General features: G+C 44.6%; 1 long non-coding RNA gene across 1 annotated transcript in view; it reads left to right on the top strand.

Annotated features, from left to right (window-relative positions):
* The first annotated feature begins 8,067 nt into the window (after nt 1–8,067).
* The window catches only part of LOC118912981 (uncharacterized), a 75,184-nt gene continuing 60,533 nt past the window's right edge, over nt 8,068–22,718 (top strand). The window contains exon 1 of the long non-coding RNA XR_005025026.2: nt 8,068–8,176. This is a non-coding gene — a long non-coding RNA (uncharacterized LOC118912981). The remainder of the gene's footprint in view (nt 8,177–22,718) is intronic.

The raw sequence follows: 22,718 nt of genomic DNA, 5'->3' as shown, positions 1-22,718 counted from the left end.
CATTTTGCAATTCAAGTAGACATCTCTGCTACAGCTCTCTCACTCTGGGTTCTAATTTCAGAAAGAAAGGGAGGTAAGTGGGACTGGAGCCCTGCTAGGAGTTTGCTGCGTGGTGACAGTCTTGTGCCACATTATTTGTTTTGCTCCCAGCCTTGGAGCCTTGATTTCCTTGATGCAAGCTGGGGATAGAGAAGGCAGGATGTTAAATAGAAGTTCTGAATATTTGAATTCAGAACTTCCTAACATGGCCAAAATACCTTGTCTGATGCCACAGTTTGCACCTAAGAGCACACGTCTAACACTGGTAGGGACAAGCAGCCCCATCCCTTGAACGGATACCTCATACTTTCCCTTTGTTTGGGGCCAGGGCTGAAGAACACATGGGCCAGGTCCCATGGGAAGAGGCAGGCTGGGTCAGAGGGCTTGTTGTTCATAGTGAGCCATGGTGACTGTGAGCCGGGAGGTGCCAGAGGGGGACCAGCAGACCAGCAAGAAGCGTCTGCTGTCGATGTGGCCACAGGGAGGTCAAGAGTGGAGATGGGAGTGGGAAATCTGGAATTTGATTCCTTTGAATTATCCATGGTTGCAGATCTCCTGGAGAGGTTTCTAGTCCCCGGGGGGTGCACCTACCCCCATGAAGCTGCTGGCTAGCGACTGACTTTGCTGGAGTCTGAGCTGAGTGTAGAAGCAGTGGGGGGAATAGGAACGGAAGAGGCACCAGTAAATGTCCCTAGAGCATAAGGCAGCGTCTGTGTCCCAAACCACGGCTCTGTCTGCACCACCCCGCTGCCGAAGAGCCTTTGTGTCCTTTCCCTCTGCCTGGAATGCTCTTTCCAAGCCACATTTGCATGGCGTATTCCTGCATCTCCTTCAAGTCTTGATTTAAATGTCTTGGTGAGTCCTTCCCTGCCTGTCCTATTTTAAAATTGTACCCATCCATGCTTGCTATCTCCTCCTCTGTTAATGTTTTCTTCGTAGAACAATCACCTTCCAATATATTCTATAATTACTACACTAGACTATATGCTTCATTCAGTCAGGGGTTTCCTGGAGTTTGGCTAGCCATTACAGGTAATTGATTAATGTTTATTGACAAAATGAACAAATTGCCTCAGTCAAACCCGAATTCCTACAAGGAACCGGCAGGAAATGTCAAGTGTAGAGTGGGGACTATGCTAACCAGATAGCTCATGCCACCATCTAAAGAGGACAGCCAACCTTAGCATTGCCAGGTGACATTGTTGTTTTATTTTGATTTTTCAAGCAAAACCTGGAATTGGAATTTTGGGCCTAGAAGGTGAAATCTACTGATTTTAACATGTGTGAAAAAATAAATTTTAATGGACCAAGGAGCGCACAGTTCAGTCCAACAAGCTGTTCAAATGGCACCAGTTTGTGATATTTTCTTGACCCAAACTGAAAAATAGCTAGAACGGGGAGGGGGAGAAGGGATGCATCAGAAGAGTCTCTCTTTGTCTTGGGTGTGTCCCTGCAGAGCTGAGCAAGGAACAGACAGACTGCTCTGGTTTTCTCTACCCTAGAAAGCCGAGAGATTAACTGAAGAGCTGGTTCGGGGACATTCTGAACGGATTGCTACATACCAGAAGTTCCCAAAGATAACAGAAAGTTGCTCTCAGAAGGAAGAAACTCAAGAGATTCCTCAGTATGCATTTTGTGAAAACCACTTTGTCTCCACACAGCCCTGGCTGAGTCTTGATTAAATGCTAAATGATTTGATTGAAGACCTGAAACCATGAAACTCCTAGAAGAAGACATAGGAAAAATGCTTCTTGACATGGGTCTTGAGGATTATTTTTTAGATATGCTATCTAAAGCACAAGCAACAAAATAAAAAATAAACAAGGGGACTACATTAAATGAAAAGGCTTTTCTGCACAGCAAAAGAAACAGTGAAATGAATGACCACCTATGGAATGGAAAAAAATATTTGTAAACCATATGTCAGACGAGGGATTAATCGCCTAACCTAGGTAATCACTAACGCCCTCAGAGCCTCATTTCCCCATATGAAAATGAGAGTCTGAGCAAGGAGACTTCCAAGGTACTGTTCAGCTCTAACATTTGGTGGTTCTATGGCAAAGCCCTTCCTTTAGGAAAAGTAGCAGGCCGTTTGCCAGTGTGGTTGTGCTCTTGGAAATAAAGAGTCTTTTAATGTTTCTCTGATGAGACTGGAATCTGAGAAAGGTGGCTTTCTCTCCAGACGTCTCACACAAGGGGAAGGAAGGCCATGTCGGGCTTTGACAGCTGAAGCATGCACACACTTGCTCTCTGAGGGCTGCGTTTCCGATGTACCACGGGTGCAGATGGGTCGGAAATGAATGGAATTGGCAGAGTTGATCGTTATCTTTTTTATTACTGTTCAGTGTTTGATTTCTGCTATAGCCTCAGCAGATGACAGCAGATTGCTGGGCATAACCAGAAGTAGATTATTTCTTATCTGATCATTCTTTGTGTGTATTTGGGGGTGACTGAAGGTTTTTAATATTGAAAAGTCAAACAGCATGGACTGTTTCACCGACCATCAGCGTAGCTTGTTATTTACAGTCCCATTACCTTAACTTTCCAATTCTTCCAAAAATAAAAAATTAAAAGCCAGGCATCAGCAGCTTGGCCTGATAATGTTGGAAAATGAAAGCTGGAGATTAATACACATCCTCTATGGCTCTTGAGTCCTTTCTGGGGAGCTTTGGATTTGCTGCACAGTCTGCTTTTTGTGCCTTATATGGTTGAGTCCCATGAGAAATGTCCATCACTCTGGGCAAGTATGTTTGAACCATGTCATGCCAAGGGTTTGGCCACAGGAGGGAGCTAAGTGCCTGGAGGGATTAGTTCTGCAACTCGAGAGTTATTTAAAATATACAGAGTTATTCTGAGATTCCTGTGATTTAGTTGAAAGTGTTAAAAAAGATTTCTATTTTCTGGGGGAATGATTGGGAGTTAAGCACCCAGTGTTTACTTTTGGAAGTAGGTTGGGGAAATGGTAGAGGTGGAGAGGGGGCCAGTGATGAAGAGGAAAGGGTTGTAAAACTGTGAAGGGTCCAGGTTTACCCTACTGGCAACTTGCAAGCCAACCAGTTAGCCTGCTGGTTGCGTGGATGCTCGTGGACTCCTGGGTTCACATACAAAGAACTTTATTACTTCCCACAATAGCAGTAGCCAGAGAATCTGCATTTGCACCAGTTCCCTGAACCCCATTCCCACAGGGTGACATGAAGAGATCCAGTAACAGCTGCACCTATGGGAAATTGTGTTACAGGAGAGGCACCCTGAGCTTAGGGAACCAGAATCTTTTGTAAAGGCCAGTGAGATACTTGCCCTGAGCTCTGGAGGGAGACATTATCTTTCTTCAATGAGCAGTAAGCAAACTTGTCCTTTGCTGTGGAGAGAGAGATCTGTCTCTATCTTCTGAGACTGTTCTCTATACAGATATCCTGGAAAAGATAGTCTGGAACAAAAGTAGTTGCGCTTCTGCTTGCAATATGTGCAGAAACTCAAGAGTTGCATGGAGAATCGTCTTCTGAGAGGGACAAAGACATATTTTTCCTTAAAGCTGCAATTTTCCTCCTTCCTCTCCAGATGCCTCAGGTGAGTTCACTCCTGGCTTTGAAGCCTAGGAGCTTTCCCTTTCTAGTTTCTAAGGATATCTAGTCAGAGAGATTTCTGCCTGAGCTCAAGGCACAATTCAAAGTCTTCCTGGGGGCAAAAGCTGAGAGGATTCTTGAAAGTCCTGTTCACTTTATGACCAGTGCATCTCTTATACTTCGGTGCTCTTTGCAGAGCAGTTAGGCACTCCAAGGATTGCAAATGTTAGTTTCATATCATGTGTGAAACTAGATGGGACTATGGGTCGTTACCTCAGCAGTCCTCCTTGCCTGAGACAGGTTTTATGTTTTCGGCAGCTAAGTTTCTGAAGACTCAGGTGTCTTCAAAGTTATTCAGTCAAGATGTGGTGGAACCACGATTCCAAATCAGGCCTATGGACATGAGTATTTCTCAGTAGTTCTCATAACCAGAGTTAGACTAGAGGATCTTTTCAGATAGGCTTGACCAAGAAAGGTTGAGGAAAAAATGGGTGAGGGTCCTCAGAATACCTTTCTGAAGCTTCAGCAATTCTCAGAAAGCAGTGTGTGAAAGAGATTGCCAGCTGCCTACTCAGTATCTTCTCTCCTCCTTTTGTAGGGTAGGGTTCCTATATATTTGAGTGTGGCAGTTTGCCCGAATTAAGGAAAACTCCACTTGCTAGCTTTCCTTGAGGTCGGGGTAGTCAGTGAGACATTCAGAGAAGTAACTCCCATCAGGTTTTTTTCAAGGAGACTCACTTGCTGTTAGGAAACCCTTACTTTTTCCCAGGACCTCCTTCCTACCTAGAATATGACTGGGGTGACTAGAGCCACAGTGACAATCTGTAATGACAAGGGGCCTTCATAGATGGAAGCATGAGTTTAAAATGGTGAAGCAGGAACATAGGAGGAGACTGGTCCACTGTGGACACCATGTGGCCACCATACCAGCCCTAGAGGACCTGCTTCTGGACTTCTTCAGTGTGAGAGAAACATACTCACCCCCACTTTTTGCCATTGTATTTCTGGATAGCAGATGCATAGACCTCCTTGTAGATATAAGGTGCTTATTGATACCTAATTGTAATCTCTGTATGTTCATTGTATCTGCTTGAGGTTTATAGTTGCAAGTGACAGGAACATTGGCTAATTTTAGCATAAAGGAACTAATTATGCTTTAGAAGGTTATAGGGTTGCTCATGAGAGTGAAGTGAGGGCTGAAGAACTAGGCCTGGAGCATGTGGCCACCAGATTAGCCTGGAAGGTCTTGGTAGCAGGTGCTGCTTATCGATCTCATCAGTGCATAATAACTTCTTGCCAGACCTTGTGTCACTCTGCCAAGACTGAACATCTTAGGGAAGCAAGTATTAGATTGGTCACATGACTGAACCAAACAAAGATCACATGACCACCCTATACCAAGTTGGTGAGAGGAAAGATAGAACTCCAGGGAACTCTCCAACTCCTACTAAAGGGGGGGTGCAGACACCTGGGTTTATTGTCTCATAAGGACCACATGATGTTGGGGGTGGGGGAGCAGAGGCAATTCCCTACAAGGAAATCAGAGTGCTGATGGGAAGGGGCTCTGTACTGAGTGCCTTACCCCAATTCAAAAATATGTGGCTGAGGATTTAGACCTTTCTGTGGTGAGGTGAATTGATCAAGATGAAAGGCAGAGATGGTTACGCCATGAAGGCTTCAGGGGTGAGCAGTTCCTGACCAGTCTGCCCTCCTCAGGAACACAAGATTAACATAATGTTAGTGCATGTGTGGAGGGCAAATGTTTCATGTGAAAGAGCTCTTTTAACCTTCTCCGGTTTATGTAGATGTCAGCACTATTTCGTGGTGAAAATACTACTGCATCTACTTGATTGGTTGTCTATTCTTCTCTTAACCAGGTTGCAGTTTCTAACTCACACTCATTAACTCACCCACAGCAATTACAGGTCTTTGCAGGTCTCCTTAAGTGTCCCCCTGTGGTAGGAAATCAGAACTCCAGAAGTATCAAGGGCTATTTCCAGGGCCATGAGGTGTGATGATAGTGTAGTGAGGTGAAAGCAAATTACAGAGTCTGCAGTTCAGGGGGACATAGGTCATCAGTGGAGTACAGGCAGACCTCGTTTTACTGCACTTTTCTTTATTGTACTTTGCAGATGTTGCATTTTTTCTCTTTTTTTTACAAATTGAAGGTTTGTGGCAACCCTACATCGATCAAATTATTGGGAACCATTTTTCCAACAGTATTTGCTTACTTTGTGTCTCTGTATCACATATTGGTAATTCTCACAATATCTCAAACTTTTCATTATTATTTTATTTGTTATGATGCTCTTTGATCAGTGATTATGACTCTGAAAGCTCAGGTGATGGTTAGCATTTTTTAGCAATAAGGTATTTTTTAATTAGGGTATGCACATTTTTTAGGTAAAATGGTATCGTATACTTAATAGACTATAGCTTAGTGTAAACATAACTTTCATATGCGCTGGGAAACCAAAAAGTTCATTGTAGAGTTGCTTTATTGTGATTTTCACTTCACTGTGGTGGTCTGGAACCAAACCCGCGACACCGTTGAGGTGTGCTTGTAATGGCTGCTGAGGAGAGCTGGCCTCAGTGTGAAGATGCTTGGGAACAGAGAGACGGATGTGACATGCTAGCCTCAGAGAGTTTACCCGTGCATGGAATACTGGTCAAACACGCTGAAGAATGGAGAAACACAGAAGCCTGGACCCTTACAGTCCCCACCAGACTTTGCACCAGCTTTGGTTTCTTGCTGTATGATACATATCACCGAGGAAGGCTGTCAGGAGAAAAGCAAAAGCTGGAGCCTGCCTGCCGCTTAAAACCCTCCAATGGCTTTCCAGAGTCAGTAGAATAAAAACCAAACTCCTCGTTCTAGCTAGTGAGATCCGTTATTATCTGACCCTGCCTTCCCAGGTGCTCTCCTTTTTCCTCTGACTCCACCTGCTGCTTCAGCCACTCGGGTCTTCTTTCAGTACTGGAAGCTGGCTCTTGCTCTTTTGCATTTGCTGCTGGAATGCTGTGTCCCAGAACTGTGCTTGGTGGATTCCTTCTTGCCGTTCAAGCCTCAGTTCAGAGGCCGCCTGCTCTAAGCAGAGATTGCAAAGCCTCACTGCCTGGCTTCCGTTCTTGGCTCTATCATGTGCTGGCTGTATACTATTCAGCAAGCACTGAACTGTTCTGTGCCTCATCTGCTCAGCTGTGAATGGGGACTGTGATAGCCTTATATCATGTGGTGGTTGTGCAGTTTATGGAAGTTAGTATAAATGATGCCCTTAAGACAGTGCCCAAGACCAGTCAGTGCCACAGAAATGCTAATGTCCTTGTTAGAGGAGCCCTCACTCAGAGTGACTGTCACTGAACCTGGTATGTTTTCTCTATAGCAGTCATCACTGTTTGAAATACTTTATTTGCTTACTTATTGTCTCTTTCTTCCAGGCTATATGCAGGATGAGTAATTGGAACTATGCAGAACTCAAAGTTAATTCAGTAGATAGGGGAGTTTGGAGCAAAGTCTCACCAATGGCATCCTCACAGACCCCTCCCCGACCTGTGTGATGGAACCACATCAGGGGCTTTGTTGGGTATTTGAACCACCCAGGGGGCCTGTAAAAACCAAAGGTGCCAAACAGAGCTACTGTAGGGTCCAGTAATCCCACTTCTTGGTATATCGCCAGAAGAATTGAAAACAGGTCTTGCAGAGATATTTGCACACTCATGTTTACAATAGCCAAAAACAACCCAAACATCCATTGACAGACAAGTGGGTAAACAAAGCGTGGATTATACACACGGTGAAATCTATCAGTCTGAAAAAGGAAGGAATCGTATCACATGCTACAGCATGGGTGAACCCTGAGGACATTATTCTAAGTGAATAAGCCCGTCACAAAAGGACAAAACCTACATGATTCCAGTTATTATGTGGTATTTAAAGTAGTGGGATATAACTAACACTACTGAACTGTACACTTAAAAATGGTTAAGATGGCAAATTTACGTTCTGTGTTTTCCTACCACAATAATAAAAAATATGCTTAACCTAGATTCTGAATAAATAGACTGTAGTGGGTAGGGCATTTGCATTTTAAACTCTCCCTCGGACAGTCTGACACCCACAAAACTTTAAGAACCCTGGGTAACATCATCTTTAAAGATGCATCTGTGGTTTGGATTTAGGGCCTTTAAAACTTGCCCCATCCCGCATATAAAGCCTTAATTATATGGAAGATAAAATGATCTCCGAATCCTCCTCATGGGTTCTCTTTAATTCTGCCAAATTAATCTGCTTCTCATCCGTGTTCCATAACTCGCTTCTGTCTGTGGGCACATGGCATCTGGAGCCAGCCCAGGGTGTTTTCCTCGTAGTGTCCACCAGGTGGCAGGCCAGGCACTTGGATCGGCGCAGCCCAGGGCGCGCGCGCCGGCTGCCTGGAGCGCCCGGGGAGCTCGCTACTGGGGTGCCAGGGACCCCACCCGCCGTGGGCTGTGGGGTTCCCGGTGCTGCGCAGGCTGGAAGCGAAGCCGGCGGGTCAGGTTCCCGGGAGCAGATGTGCGTTTGTTCTCTGGGAAAGGTGAGCAACTCCCTGTCCCCAGGCCCGCGGACGGCCCGGCTGCTACCCGCTCTGGGGCTCAGGAGCCTCTCTCCGGGGAGGTCGGCGTCAGAGTGTGTGCGTGTGTGTCGGGGAGTAATGTTCACAAGCTGTTCTTTTTTTTTTTGGAGGGAGAGCAATGTTTCAGTGATATTTTCTTTCAGATAATTAAAAGGCCTGAGGCAGAATAGGAGATGTTCTGAGTTGTTTGAAAACTCCTAAGTGATGGGGGAGGGTGACTCCTGCTAACACGCACCAGCTGTGGGATATTTAATGGGCATCTTAAAATTATTTATTTGCTGACCCACTTCAGGCCTTGACCTAGCAAGGGGGTCACAGTCCACAACAGTAAATAACTTAGTGAGTGGTTTGGTGACACGTTGACATGAAAACGGGGGGACTTTTGACTGTTTTTATCTCAAGCCGGGACTGTGGCTTTCAACAGGTACCAGATGTTTGCAGGTGAGGAGAAAACGCACAGGAGAGGAGGTGGTGCCCTGCAGCATGAGTGGGAATTGGGGGTTTGGGACAAGTCCCCTCACACTCTCTCTGGAAAACCTGAAGTTCCCATGGCCAGGATTTTCACCTGGCCCCCGTCGGCTTCCTCACTACCCACATGTGGGCGATAGTGACTCTATATGAACAGCTCCATTCAGTGCTCGGGGCTGCACGGCGGCAGGAGAGCAGGGGCTGGAGTAGTGGCAGCAGCGAGGATGGCTGCAGGGGCAGAGACCAGCCTGCTGCAGGCAGGCTCTCTCTGAGGTGGATGGAAAACCCTTTCACTCCAAGAGCGTTCCATTGTCATCTTCAGTATCATCGAATCAAGAGTGAACTTGCCTGGGGCTGAAACCCACTGGCAAGACAAACTGCCACTGTAAAGTGTCTAGAACACACAGTAGATACTTAATACCTGCTGTTTCCTTTCCTTTTTGAGGGCTGAAGTCACTTCACAGACTGTTCATCCAACAGTGACAAACATCTATGAAAGGCTTAACTACAAGAATGAGGGAATGAGGACACTCTTCAGATGGAGGCACAGGTGTAAAGTCAGCATTCAGTCTGCTGCATTTTTTGTCTCATTTTGGGAGGTCTTGTCACATTCAGAGTGAAGTTCTGGCCGCAGCAGCCCAGAGGCTGAAGTTACAGTTTATATGCAGGCTTTTGACTGTCAGCCTTGCTTGGCTCGTTCTAGAGAACCACATGCAAATCCCTCTCCAAACTACCATTTCCCCACAAATAATAGAGAACTATAGTTGGGAGGATGGTGAGCCTGGAGTTCTATAATAATAGCATTTTCATGAAGGAAAATCACATCCCCACTGTGAGCACAGCTGAGAACATGAAACCTACCATTGAGACATTCTGGTTAAAATGAAGCATTATCCCACAAGATGTGCCTGTCCATAGGGATCTGTGGGAAGCCAGGTGAGAGGGCTTTGCAGGTCCTGCTGGAAATGAGTAGGTAAAAAACAACCATCCATTTGATGATGATTAATCTCAATCATGGGGCTCTTAGCAAGCCCTGGCCTCCTCTTCCTGGCAGGAGGCAAAAGTGGATAATTTCTGTCATAAAAGAGTCAGCCCAGGGAGAACGGTGTGGGGGTGGCAGAGTAGAAGAGGTGGGGGGCTGCATTGTTAGCTCCAGACTAGAGAACTCAAGGGAATGGCCACATTCAGGGACCTTCCTTCTAGGGGCTTGAGGGTGGGGCCATTTGTGGTAATACAAGGTTGATGTGGTGGCACCATCTCCAGTACCTTATGCAGGCTCCCATCCTGCTTCAGGAACCAAGAGATGGGGAGACAGCTTCAGTAGGGGTGGCCTGGGACTAAGGGACTAAAAGGGAACCGGAAAGTCCTCCATCCCCAGATGTGTGGGAGTGGAGCGGGTCAGGGCTGGCCCTTGCCCTCCCTCATATGTAAAATGACATCTCGTCCCTTTTGCATTTAAAAAAATCCACTTTCATTCTGCAAATTGTCAGATATACTCAGAAGTAAAGAGGTGTATAACCCATTGGTTTCAGCATATTGGAATCACTTGGGGATCTTTTAAAAATGCCAGTGGCAAGCTAGCCTCCCAGATCATTTAACTCACAATCTCTGGGGCTGGAAATTAGGTATTGGTATTTTTGAAGCTCCTTGGCTAATTGCCATGTACAGATAAGTCTGGGAACTCCTGTGTGGATAAAATGAGAGTTCCTGTGGCCAGGATTTTCACCTGGCCCTGGTTGACTAGCTCACTGCACACCTGTTGGCAGTACATGGCTGTTGACTCTATATAAAGAGCTCTGCCCAGTGCTCTGGGTGCGACATGGTGGCAGGGCTGCAAGGCTTCAGGAGAGCAGAGCAGAGGCTGGAGTGGTGGCAGCGCTGAGGACAGAGCCCCAGAGGACGGCTGTGCGGCATGACTGTGCATAGAGCCCCAGAGGACGGCTGTGTGGGAAGACTGTGCAGGACGACTGTGCAGAAAAGCCCAGAGGATGGCTGTGTGGGATGGCTGTGCAGGCAGAGAGGCCCAGAGGACAGCTGTGTGGGACGACTGTGCAGGACAACTGTGCAGAGAGGCCCAGAGGATGGCTGTATGGACAGGGACCCAGAAACAGAGACCGGCTTGTTGCATGCAGACTTGCTCTGAGTGAACGGGATTTTAGTGACTGACCTGCCACCTGGAAATAAAGTTGGGTATAACCCTTTCACCCCAAGAACATTTTGCTGTCAATTTCTTTGGTCACATTGAATCCGTAGTGAACATGCCTGGGGTGGAAACCCATTGGCAAGACATCCAGGTCACCATGTCACCTGGCTTCTGCAAGTATTAACAGGTGGCCAGATTTGTTGATCCAGTCACCCTATGTCCTAGATCCCCAATTTTCCATTGCCCCCAGATTATTTTAAAACAAATGACAGATTATGTTATTTCATCTCTAAGTGCTTCAGTGTACAACAGGAACTTAATAAAACATAAGCACAATAACATTATCACTGCAAAAAAAAGTGATTCCTTAGTCTCATCTAATATTCACAGATGCTCAGTTTGCTTTTGGGACATTTCTTTCTCTCCTTTATCTTTGATTTAATTTGATTCCAAAGGGATAAATAATGTTCCATCCCCACTCTGTTTTTGAAGTTATAGAGTTGGTTAAAGGGATGTACAGCTGGCTTACGTGGTTACCCGTCCCTTTCCTTTAGCATGATCCTGGGTTCTGAATCCCTCAGGGACAGCCCTGCCCATGTTTGTAGGTGGGAGGACAGTCACAGTGGCAGTAGATGCTCATATGTTCATTCAATGACTGTTGATCGGAGCCCCCTGTATGTCCAGGCACTGTGTTAGGTGCTGGGGGATGGGACATGGTCTGTCTTTGTCACCATTATGTTCTGTTTAGCACAGACTCTAGCACATGGTAGGGACCTAAGAAATATTTAGTTCAGTGATGAAAGGGTGTGTTTTTGTTACCATTACGGTGAGATGACCTATTGCCAGTACCTTTGGTCCTGGTATGCAGCACCCCTTTATGAATCATATATGCACCAACTTCTCCATCTTACCTCTTAAGGATCTGGGAATGATTTTTTTCTTATAAGTAAGTTTCACTGCAACATAAAAGAGGTTCCCCAAACAAGATAAAACAGCATGGCAGAGTTAAATCTTAGTAGCAGAGAGCAGGGCAACCTGAATAGTTGAAATGCAAACATGCTGTCTAAGCTTCATTTCAGCTGCAAGGTGTCAGCTTTCTTTTTCTACTGAATCCTTTCAAAGGACTGCTAACGGGCAGCAGAACTTGACTGGTTTGAAGCTGACCTTCTTTTATTTCCTTTGCCCAGGCTTGAAGTGAAATATTTGGAAACCAAACAATAAAATGTCCAGAAGGCAACCAAAATAGCCAAGGAAGACAGGGGGATCTCACAGGCCCACACATTTTTTTAAAATAATATTTTTCTACTTATTACAATAATATATTTACTATAGAAAATTTGAAGAATAATAGCAGACAAATATGAAGAAATGAAATCACCCATATCTTACCATGCAGAGATAACCGGCATTATCTGCCAGAGATAATGGGTCCTTTGGTATACTTCCTCCTAGTGCTTTCTTTCGTGTATGCCTAAATACACAAAATATACTCTGACTTCATTAGTTATTGTTAATTTCTTTAGCTTAAATGTGCTTAGGCTTTTAAAAACAATTTTTAGTCTGTTTCCTCCTTGGTTTCTCATTATAATTCTGTAAAGGATCTAGGGACAATGTTACTTGCATTCTACAAGTGAGAAATTAAGTTCCGGAAGGTTAAGTGATTTTTCTCTAGGTCACACAAGTGGCCCAGTACTCTCATTTATAATCTTCCTGATCTCAGTCTTCCCTTTGTGTAGAGGTATGACCTGTCTCTGGGATGGCCCTAGGATTATTTGTGGCCCTGGGACTGACTGTTATTTCCTTCCCCATGTCCAGAGGATTTAAGTCAGAGGCTAAAGACCCATACCAATCTGGTACAGTCTAATTATGGATACAGGGAGGAAGGGTATAAGAGATTAAATGCCATCATTTATGGGGCAATCCAACATGCATTCTGGATAATGTTTCTGTTAGACACTTGTTGACTATTCAATATATAATGATCTTTGACCTCCAAATCCTTACCTCCCCATGCCCCCTTCTAAAGGAGTCTGGGCAGCTGTCACTGTTGCTGCCTCGGTGTCTGGTGTACCCCATCCTCAACCCATCTTATCGGTGGCCTGGAGATGGAGCCTGACACAAATGTCACCAGGTCATGGTGGATTTTGGTGTGACCTGGTGTAAAAAGATGAGTGAGAGCAACTGGATGTTCTTTCTCGGGAAAATAAACTACTAAGTATGTGGAGGATTTACCAGTGATCTGCTGAGCGGAGTCAGGACAGAGTCATGGCCACAGCCACGTTTAAAGGGAGATGACAATGGAGCAGAAAATATGGATATGTTGGCAGGGGGAAAAGAACTGTGTGTGTGACAGGGAGGATCAGAAGTGCCATAGAGGAGAGAGAGAGAGACCCAGAGGTGAGCCCCATGCTGCTGCTTCCTGGGGTTTCCAGGCTCTGTGGATCTGACAGTAACTCTGTTCACTCACCCCCTCCCTGGAGATAATGTGCTTGGATCTCTCATCTTTGCAACCAGAAGAGACACCTGTCTGAGCAGTCACAATTCCACAGCCTGATGGGCTTCCAGAAGGCCTTGCTTGCCCTCCCAGTTTTGCGATGACAGGGCTGAGGACTTGCTCACAGTCAACAGGTCTCTTGACTCCAACCCAGGTTCCCTACTATCTCCAGGCCACATGCTTCCTTGATTTCTTCTTGCATCCCAGCCTTGGCTTCCTGCCATGTCATTAAGCTTGAGGGCTGGGTTCATGCTTCCTACATCCATTGCCTCCATTTCCTTTTGCTTTGTATGTTGCTTAACACTGAGTAGGTGCTCAATAAATACTCATTAAATTGAATCGGAGGATGCTCTAGATTTGAGGCAGTGAGGAAGGCAGCCATTGGTGAATGCTCCCTTGAATGACGGGCAGGTGGGCATTTCAGATAAGTTTGAGGCAGGACCCCTCGGATCCTAGGCAGCCACTTGTCTGTGAGGTTGGAGGAGGCTCTTCATACTATGGATTTGTCACAGCAAAACTGAACAAAGAGGATGGTTTCTCCTGTGCTTGACAGGTCAGAATCCATTGCCAGCAGCCATGTATCCAAGAGAAAGCAGGTCCAGAGAACTTGTGCGCATCTGACTGTATATCTGCTGGGCAAAAATGCATGTGGTGCATTGCAGTTCTTGGTGGCTTGGATTCTCTGTATCATTTTTTTTCAACAGTGTAACCGGGATTTGACCTGGGGGAACTAGGAGGGGAAAAGGAGATCAAAATGGTATTTTAGACTGATGTCACATAAGCCTTCATTCTTTTTTCAACAAACATTCATTGAGTGCCATTTATGTACCAGGCATTATTTTAGATGCTGGGAATACAGTAGTGGTCTTGAACCCACAAAATCCCTGCTCTACTTGAGCTTGCATTCTGTTGGAGTTGGAAGGATGGTTAAGGGAAATGTGGCATGTATGAGTTTGCCAGGATTGCCAAAACAAAGCACCATAGACTGGGTGGCTTAAACAGCAAATATTTATTGTTTCACAGTCATGGAGCCTAGAAATCAGAGATCAAGAAATCTGAGGCTGGAACTCTAGAAATCTGGGCAGGATTAGTTCCCTCTTGAGGCCTCTCTTTGCTGGTAGATGGCCATCTTCTTCCTGCTACTTCACAGGGTCTTCCCTCTCTCTGTGCCTGTGTCCAAATTTCCTCTTCTTAAAGGGACACCAGTGATATTGGATTAGGGCTCCCCTAATGGCCCCGTTTTGACTTAATTAACTCTTGAAAGACTCTATCTCAAAATGCTGCTACATTCTGAAGTACTGAGGGTTAAGGCTTCAACATAACAGGAGGGAGACAAGTCAGCCCATGAAAAGGCATAAATAAAAAAGTGATATTGATGCATCACAACTCAGCATAAAGATTTTGTGTTGCTTTTCCAAACTGGGAAGGATTGCTTGTTCGTCCATGGTACCTGTGGCCAGTGTTGGCTTGGAGGGACTGCCAGCTGGGCAGCAGAGTGACCTGAGGTTGTGCACTGAATTGCCTTCAGTAATAGCACTCAGGCCACATGAGAACTGAACCACTGGCCTGGACTTAATTAGTTCATAATCTAAACAACTTAGAAGAAAGCCCAGGCCTTTTCTCTCTCTATATTTTAGCATAGCTTGCTGGAAATGATTGGAGAAAGACTGAAGCCATTCCAGGCGAGAGCATTCAAGCAGTTTGTTTTTCTTTAATCACATCCTATTTTCCTAATGGAATTGGAGTGTGTGTGGTTCCTGCTGTTTTATATACTTTGTTCCCGTGTAGCCATTGCTTTCTCTTTTCATTTACGCTTTTGTGGTTTTACTGAACAAACGACCTTCTGTGTCATAATGAATTCCTGGATCTCGACATGCTGAGCATAAATCTGCCAAATCTGGATCTCTTTGCTATGGAAGATTCAGTCTGGCTTTTGAAATAAGATAAAGGTGCTGAAATATTGGTCAAGAATGTAGGAGAAAGGCTCATGGTCCTCCAGGGGCTCTGATGCAACAGGTGCCTGGCCCAAGTGGTGGTGTGTGGAGCTCAGTCTGTCAATTCAGAAAAACCTTCCATCTGCCAATCTGACCATGGGGACATCTCTCATGGGCACCTGGGAACTGTTAGAAAAGGGCTTTGCAGGCCAGAGTCCCAGGGAGAGTTGGGGAAGCATTCAGAAGGGTACAAAGGCTGTGTCAGGTTTTTACCAGAGGAACCAGTTGAAAATGAAGGGTTTAGAAAAGCAGGGGAAGCAGCTGGACTGTCGGGAGGCAAGGTTAGGGAAAGAAGTTTTTCTTTATGATTTCTTTACTCTTCTTTTCCAGTGCCTTAAGAAAATGTTTGTAGGAAGTTCTCTCCATGTTCATTGACTGATGCCCTTTTTCCTATATTTGTTAATTTACTGACCATCTATTAGGGGCTGGGGTAGTGTCTGATCTCTTCTTTTAAGAAGCCTGCATTAGGAGGTGACATTACCAAGGTGGTGAAGTAGGAGACCCTGGCCTCCATCCCTTCACAAAGATCAACACTCAGGCAGCTACCCAGGAGAAAAAGAAGCCCTGGGCATCCACTTAAGAAACTTCAGTAACACAGGAGAATAAAAAACCTGAGAATAGCAACACAAAAAGGGATGGAAGAATAACCATTTTGTCTGCATCATCCCATCCTCCAGGCTGAAACTGCTCAGCACTAAGAGAGACATCCCCAGCTAGAAAGAGCTCCCCCTCACTGGTAAAGGGGGTAGTGAAGTTCCCAGTCTTTTAGAGCACTGCACAAAGGACCCACTTTGGTTTTATCCTACCTCAAATCAGCAAAGTGAGTTGTATAGACACAGTTGGGAACAAGGAAGAGAGTAGAGGCCACCAGTGTCAGGCACACAGCAGGAGAACTGCTCTGCAGTGGATCCCAAGATTTTTCACCACTGAAGAAACCAATGAAACCCTTAAAGATCTCACTTGGTTTTCACCCCACAAAGATTTGCATTAGCTAAAGCCAGCTGCCTGAGTCCCTCCCTTTACACCCCTAGTCCCTCCAACTTCTGGAGCCTGGGGTCTGCACTGGCAACCAGCTGCAGCCCCTCTGTTATGCAAGTGCAGGATGACAGCCTAGACCCCCATGGACAACCGCACAGCTGTGCACATCCTTGGGGCTATCGCTGAGAGCTGTGGACCTGCAAGCCACCTGCCTGACTCCTGCTGTGTGTGCACTGTGGTGAGACCATGCAGCCATGGACATACATGCTGGTAGCCAAGGCTGCTATAAGCCCAGATCCAGCCCTGTCTGCTGTCACTGGCCTATGCCTCTGGGCCTACCTGTAGCTAGGCCTTCCAACTGTGCTCCTGCATGCCCCCCTTCTAACTGCTGCCATGGATCTCCAATGCTGTGTGCCTGTGGTGAGACCCTGTGGCTGTAGGAGTGCATGCTGACAGCCAGGACCCCCTGCAGCTGCTTGTCAGCCTGGGTACAGCCCTGACTCCGGTCACTGGCCTACACCACTGGATTCACCTGCAGCTAGCCCTTCAGCTGTGAATCTGTACTCTGCTGGCCTGACTCTTGTCACCAGCCTTTATTGCTGTGCACATACCCATGGTGAGACCCTGCAGCCACAGGAGGGTGTGCTGACAGCCAGCTCCCCATAGGTGCGAGTGCCCCCACTGTTGGCACAGTCTGTGCTGTTGGCCATGGCACTTATCACTATGTGTGTGTGCATCTGGCCCCTGCCATTACATAGGTCCCTGTGGCTGGCTCTCACAGTTGAGTTCATGCCCACCACTGCACCAGTCACTGCTGCTGCCAGCCCTGGTCACCAGCAGTTGGACCTGAAGGTGCTGCTGAGGACCCCAAAAGTCCTTGAAGTTGCTGTGGCCCCACATCACTTGCCAAACACCACATAGTTGTCAATGTTATGGAACCTTGTGGTCAGAACTAACAAGATTCATGCCATTCCAGACCCAGAGCTGCCACATGTCCTTGCACTTGGTGTCTTGCACCACTAGACTTGGGTCACGCATACTCCAGTGTTTCTCCTCCTGCAGGCGAAGGTCTTTCCTTACTGAAGTCAGTCTGTAAAGTCTGGAAAAGGTGACTGCTTTCTTAGGTGTGCAGACACCTACACAGACTACAGAAATTGTGAAGAATGAGGAAGCACATCTTCACCAAAGAAGCATAGTAACCTCTAGTAAATGGTCTAAAAAAATAAAGATCTGGGGATTTCCTGGCAAAGATATGAAAATAATTATTTGGAAGATGCTCAGAAAGTTACTTGAGAACACAGATGAATAATTTAATGAAATGAAGAAAACAATACAAGAACAAAATGAGAATTTCAGCAATGAAATAGAAAAGGAAATACAGCCAGAAATTTGCAGCTGAAGAACAATGACATAACTGAAGAACTCAATAGAAAGCTTCAGCCTCAGCCTAGACCGAGTGGAAGACAGAATCACTGGACTCAAAGGCAGATCATTTGAAATCATCCAGTCAGAGGAGCAAAGGAAAAAAAGAGTGAAAAAGAATGAATAAATTTTATGGGATTTATAGGACACCATTAAGAGGAACAATCTAAGCATCACTGGAATCCAAAAGGAAAAGACAGGGAGAAAGGGGCAGAAGGCTTATTTAAAGAAATTATGGCTTAGAACTTTTCAAACCTGAAGAGAGATTGGACAGCTAAGTTCTTGAAGCTAATAGGTCATCACAAATTTTTAATACAAAATTATGTACTCCAAGACACATTATAATACAACTTTTAAAATCAGAGACAAAGAGGGAAACTTAAAAGCAGCAAGAGAAAAATGTTTCTCTCATACACGGGGCCCCTCCCTGTGCCAAAGGTGATCAGTGGATTTCTCAGGAGAATCCTTGCAGGCTAGAAGAGATTGGGATGATGTATTCAAAGTAATGAAAGAAAAAAACTGCCAACCATGAATATTTTACATGGCAAAGTCGTCCTTCAGAAATAAAGGCTAGATAAAGACTTTCCCAAACAAACGAAAACTGAGGGAGTACATCATTATTCAACCTGCCTTACAAGAAATGTTGAAAAGGGCTCTTCAGTATAAACAGGAATATGCCAATTAGTGACATGATGAAACACGCTGGTAGAGATAAGTATATAATGAGATTCAGAATACTAATACTATGATCAGCTGGTATGTTATCATTTAACTCTAGTAAAGGTAAAAGGACAAAAGTATTAATAATGGGATGTAGTAACAATAATTTGTTAATGGATACATAGTATAAAGATATAAAAACCATAAAATATGTGCATGTGGGGGTTAGTAAAAGGGTAGATTTTTTTTATTGTGGTTAGACTTGATATTAGCTTAAAATAGATTTATATCTGTAAGGCATTTCAAGTAAGCCTCAGGGTAACTACAAAACAGAAACCTAGAGTAGACACACACAAAATAAAGACAATGGAATCAAAGTATACCACTACGGAAAAATCAGTTCACAAAGGAAGATAGCAAAAGAGAAAGAAAGGAACAAAGTAACTACAAAACAGCCAGAGCACAGTTCACAAGATGGCAATAGTAAGGCCTTACCCAGCAGTAATTGCTTTAAATGTAAATGGATTAAATTCTCCAGTCAGAAGGCATAGACTCACATATGCTGCCTGTAAGAGACTCACTTCACCTTTAGGACACACACAGGCTGAAAGTGAAGGAATGGAAGAAGGTATTCCATGCAAATAGAATCCAAAAGAGAGCACAGATGGCTTTACTTATACTAGAAAAATTGACTTTAGGTAAAAAATTGCACCAAGAGACAAAGAAGATAATTATATAATAATAAAGGGGTCAATTCATCAAGAGGATATAACATTTATAAATTTATGCTCCCAACATAAGAGCACATAAATATAATAAGCAAATACTATCCAATCTGAAGGGGGTGTGAGACAGCAGTACAGTAACAGTGAGGGACTTCAGTACCCCACTTGCAACAATAGATCATCAAGACAGAAAATCAATAAGGAAACACTGACAATGAACTATACTTTAGACCAAATGGACCTAACAGACATCTACAGAACATTCCATCCAATCAGCAGAATACAAATTTTTCTCAAATGCACAGCCAACACTCTCTAAGAGGGATCACATGTTGGGTCACAAAACACATGCTTTAACAAACTTAAAATGATTAAGATCAAATATTCTTTTTAGTTACAGTGATATGAAATGATAAATCTGTATCAGTAGGAAAACTGTCTAGACGCTCTGAGAAGTAGATGCTAAACAGGATTAGGTTTGCAAGCACTTTATTAGGGGAATGACCTCACCTTCTGAGGGACCCATGATAGAAACCATAAGCATTTTTACCCCTCTCTTTCACCCACAAATCCCCCCAGTTAGTCACTAAGACCTATGTGTCTTCCCAATCTTTCTTGACCATTCCTTTGAATTCCCAAAGCTCAAGTCTCTTATCTTTTGCTGAGTGGTTACCGTAGCTTTAAAACTAGTTTACCCACCTCTAGTATCTTGCCTCTGCAGCTTTGTCTTCACAACCAAACTTATCTTCCCCAACTACAGGTAGGGTCATGCTTCTGCCCTTTTTGAATCTTATCTTGTCAGTGGCTCTTCGCTGCCCATAGTTTGGATTCCTTGGCCGTCGGTTCCAACATCCTCCTGCAGGCCCCTTCCTCATCGCCATCACACATGTCCACAGACCCTGTGCTCTCCTCAGCTGGAGCATATGTTGTACCTTTCACATCTCTGTGGCTTGGCTCATTTTGTCTCTTCTACCTCTAAATCTCTTCCCTGCCTTCTTTGTCTCTTGACATATATTTTTGTCCTATAAGCCTCAGTTCAGACTCCACCATCTTTGTGAAGTCTTTGATATGTGGTCAGAATTAGCTGTTCTTTATTGTGAGTGGTAGTTCCTTTTAAGGGTCTGCTGCATAGTCGGTGCATACATCCTTCCTCTCTCTAGACTGCAAGCTACTGAGAACAGCAGGAACCAGATCTTAATTTGTCTCTGTAGATAGACTAGTGATTAGCATATATTTGCATGTGATTTTGCATGTGTGTTAGGTGTTCAATAAGGGTGGTAGTCATCAGCCTGTTGGATTTCTCCCCTGGAGGTCCCAGGCGAGATCTAAAGCTGAGCATGACCAAAACTGAGATCATGTGTTCTGCCAACCCCAAAACTAAACTTCCCTGGTTCTGTCCCTCGCTATTAGGTATCTGAGGCCCAAAGACTCAGCCATCCGTGATTTTCTTCCATGATGCCTGTTAATCTCTAGGCCTTACATTTTACCCAACATATAATAAATATCTGTCTTTTTTTTCTCTAATAAACCTGGCCCTTATCACTTCATGCTCAATTCATATTAGAAAGATTATAGCTGTTCTCTTCTGGATTCTAACTTCATAGAAGTGGTTATTCTAGTAGGTGTATGCTGAACCAGCCACAGAACAAAGAACACGGAGCTCTTTGAGGACCGTGAAACATGTCTGTATGCACATGTTCTACAGGTTAGGGTTGCATTAAAATGTAAGTGACAGAAAATCCAACAATAGTGTTTTAAACACATAGATATTTGCTCTGGCAAGAGATTGTAGAGGGGGGATAGTTGGCAGGTTCAGTGGCTCATGCCAGCGCTGGATTCTCTGCAGTTCCCTTGGCCATTTGCTTAAGAGCTGACAATGGTGGCTGTTGTTCTGGCCATTTCAGCTGCATCGACTGCAGGAAGAAGGTAGAAGGTGAAAGGCAGCACGGGCAGATATTTGGCTATGTTTCATTGGCTAGAGCTGTGTCACATGACCACTCCTCATGGCACATGAAGCTGTGAAATGAACATTTAGCTTTGATACATTTATTGAACAGCAGGCAAGAGAGAGAGGCCTGAAACTGGTGTTGGCTAGATTGAACTTAAATGTCTACCACAGAAACAATGATGCAATTAGTATTCAATATTCATGTAGAGGTAGGATTACTTTCTTAGGATTACTTCTAGACATGACATTTACGGCTTAAAGTCATTTAACCTAAAAATGGTTTGAAGAATTACTTTGGGACTATGTTGATAGCAACAATGAAACATGGCTTTTATTCCATGTTCAACAAACCTAACATTGGTATGTAATAAAATGTAGTTTTATTTTTGTCCCTTATTGCCCCTTTAAATTTTATTGGGTGGGGATGGGGGATGAATTTCCCTTGCCTGTGATGGAAACTTTGGTAGGTCCATGGCTTTTCTGATCACTCTTAGGCAGCAGACAGGCTGATGGTTATGTTAGTTGCAAACACATTTCAGAAACTAGGTTATCCAGGCCCCAACAGTAATCAAATCTCTGAATGTAATTAACATGAGGTTATATGCCTCTCGAAGTTGGACCCTCACTGTGGCTGACCTCTTGCTAGAGCAGTGGTATGTCCTTTTTCTGTCTGCATAGGGTGGGACTCCTAGGATCTGAATAATTCTCTTCAAAGTAATTGCTTCACAAATTATCCCTTCCTCCACACTTCCAGAATTTTATAATCCCAAAGAAATTAAAGGCCTCTGGGTGAGGGGTTCAGGAGTTATGAAACTGGTTCCTAACCATTTCCTATAAATTCTGTGCTGGAGGCTCGTCTTAGCCCATTTGAGCTGCTGGCATAGAATACCACAGACTGGGTGCCATATGAACAACACAAATCTGTACCTCAGAAGCATGAAGGACAGAAAGGCCCACAGTCAGGTCGCCAGCAGACGTGGTGTCTGGTGAGAACCCGCATTCTGGTTTATAGATGGTTGTCTTCTCTCTGTGTTCTCACATGGTAGAAAGGACAAGGTTACTCCCTGGGGTCTCTTGTATAAGGTACTAAGCCCATTTCTGAGGGCTCTGCCCTCATGACTTAAGTGCTTCCCAAAGGCCCCACTGCCTAACAACATGTGTGTCAGGATTTCAAAATATGAGTTTGGGGGCGCACAAACATTCAGTCTATTGCAGGGCTGTTTTACACTCACTCACTCTATATATGGCTGTTCAACACCACTGTCTGTGGTACCAGCCTCTTGGTTGATGTAGATGGGGAGAATTCCAGCCTAGCATCTTCCAGATGAATGCAAAACTGTGCAGTGGTGAACTTCCCCTCAAGGCTTCTCTAAAATCAAGACAAAGAAAGTTCCCACTCTCCCTGGAACTGAAAAAATAAAAAGCTAGCAATTGTTCTGGTAGTAAAAGTATGTGTAGTGATTTGCATAATCCCAATGTCTGTGAGAGCTGAAAGCTGGCTGGTACAAAGAGGTTAGGCAAATCCTTGCTAAGGAATATAATGCTGCAAACTGTCACTGTCTATTTAAACTCACGGGGAGTGCCTTATGGAAGAGGCAGCTGGAATTGCTATGTTCTTTCAGAGAATAGTGTGTGATGGCTTCTCCTACTTAGAGCTGTCCAAAATGCAAA

Source organism: Manis pentadactyla, chromosome 8, assembly GCF_030020395.1.
Source record: "Manis pentadactyla isolate mManPen7 chromosome 8, mManPen7.hap1, whole genome shotgun sequence".
Lineage (NCBI taxonomy): Eukaryota > Metazoa > Chordata > Mammalia > Pholidota > Manidae > Manis > Manis pentadactyla.
Note: the sequence above shows the minus strand (reverse complement) of the source record. Positions and strands in the feature narration are given on the sequence as shown.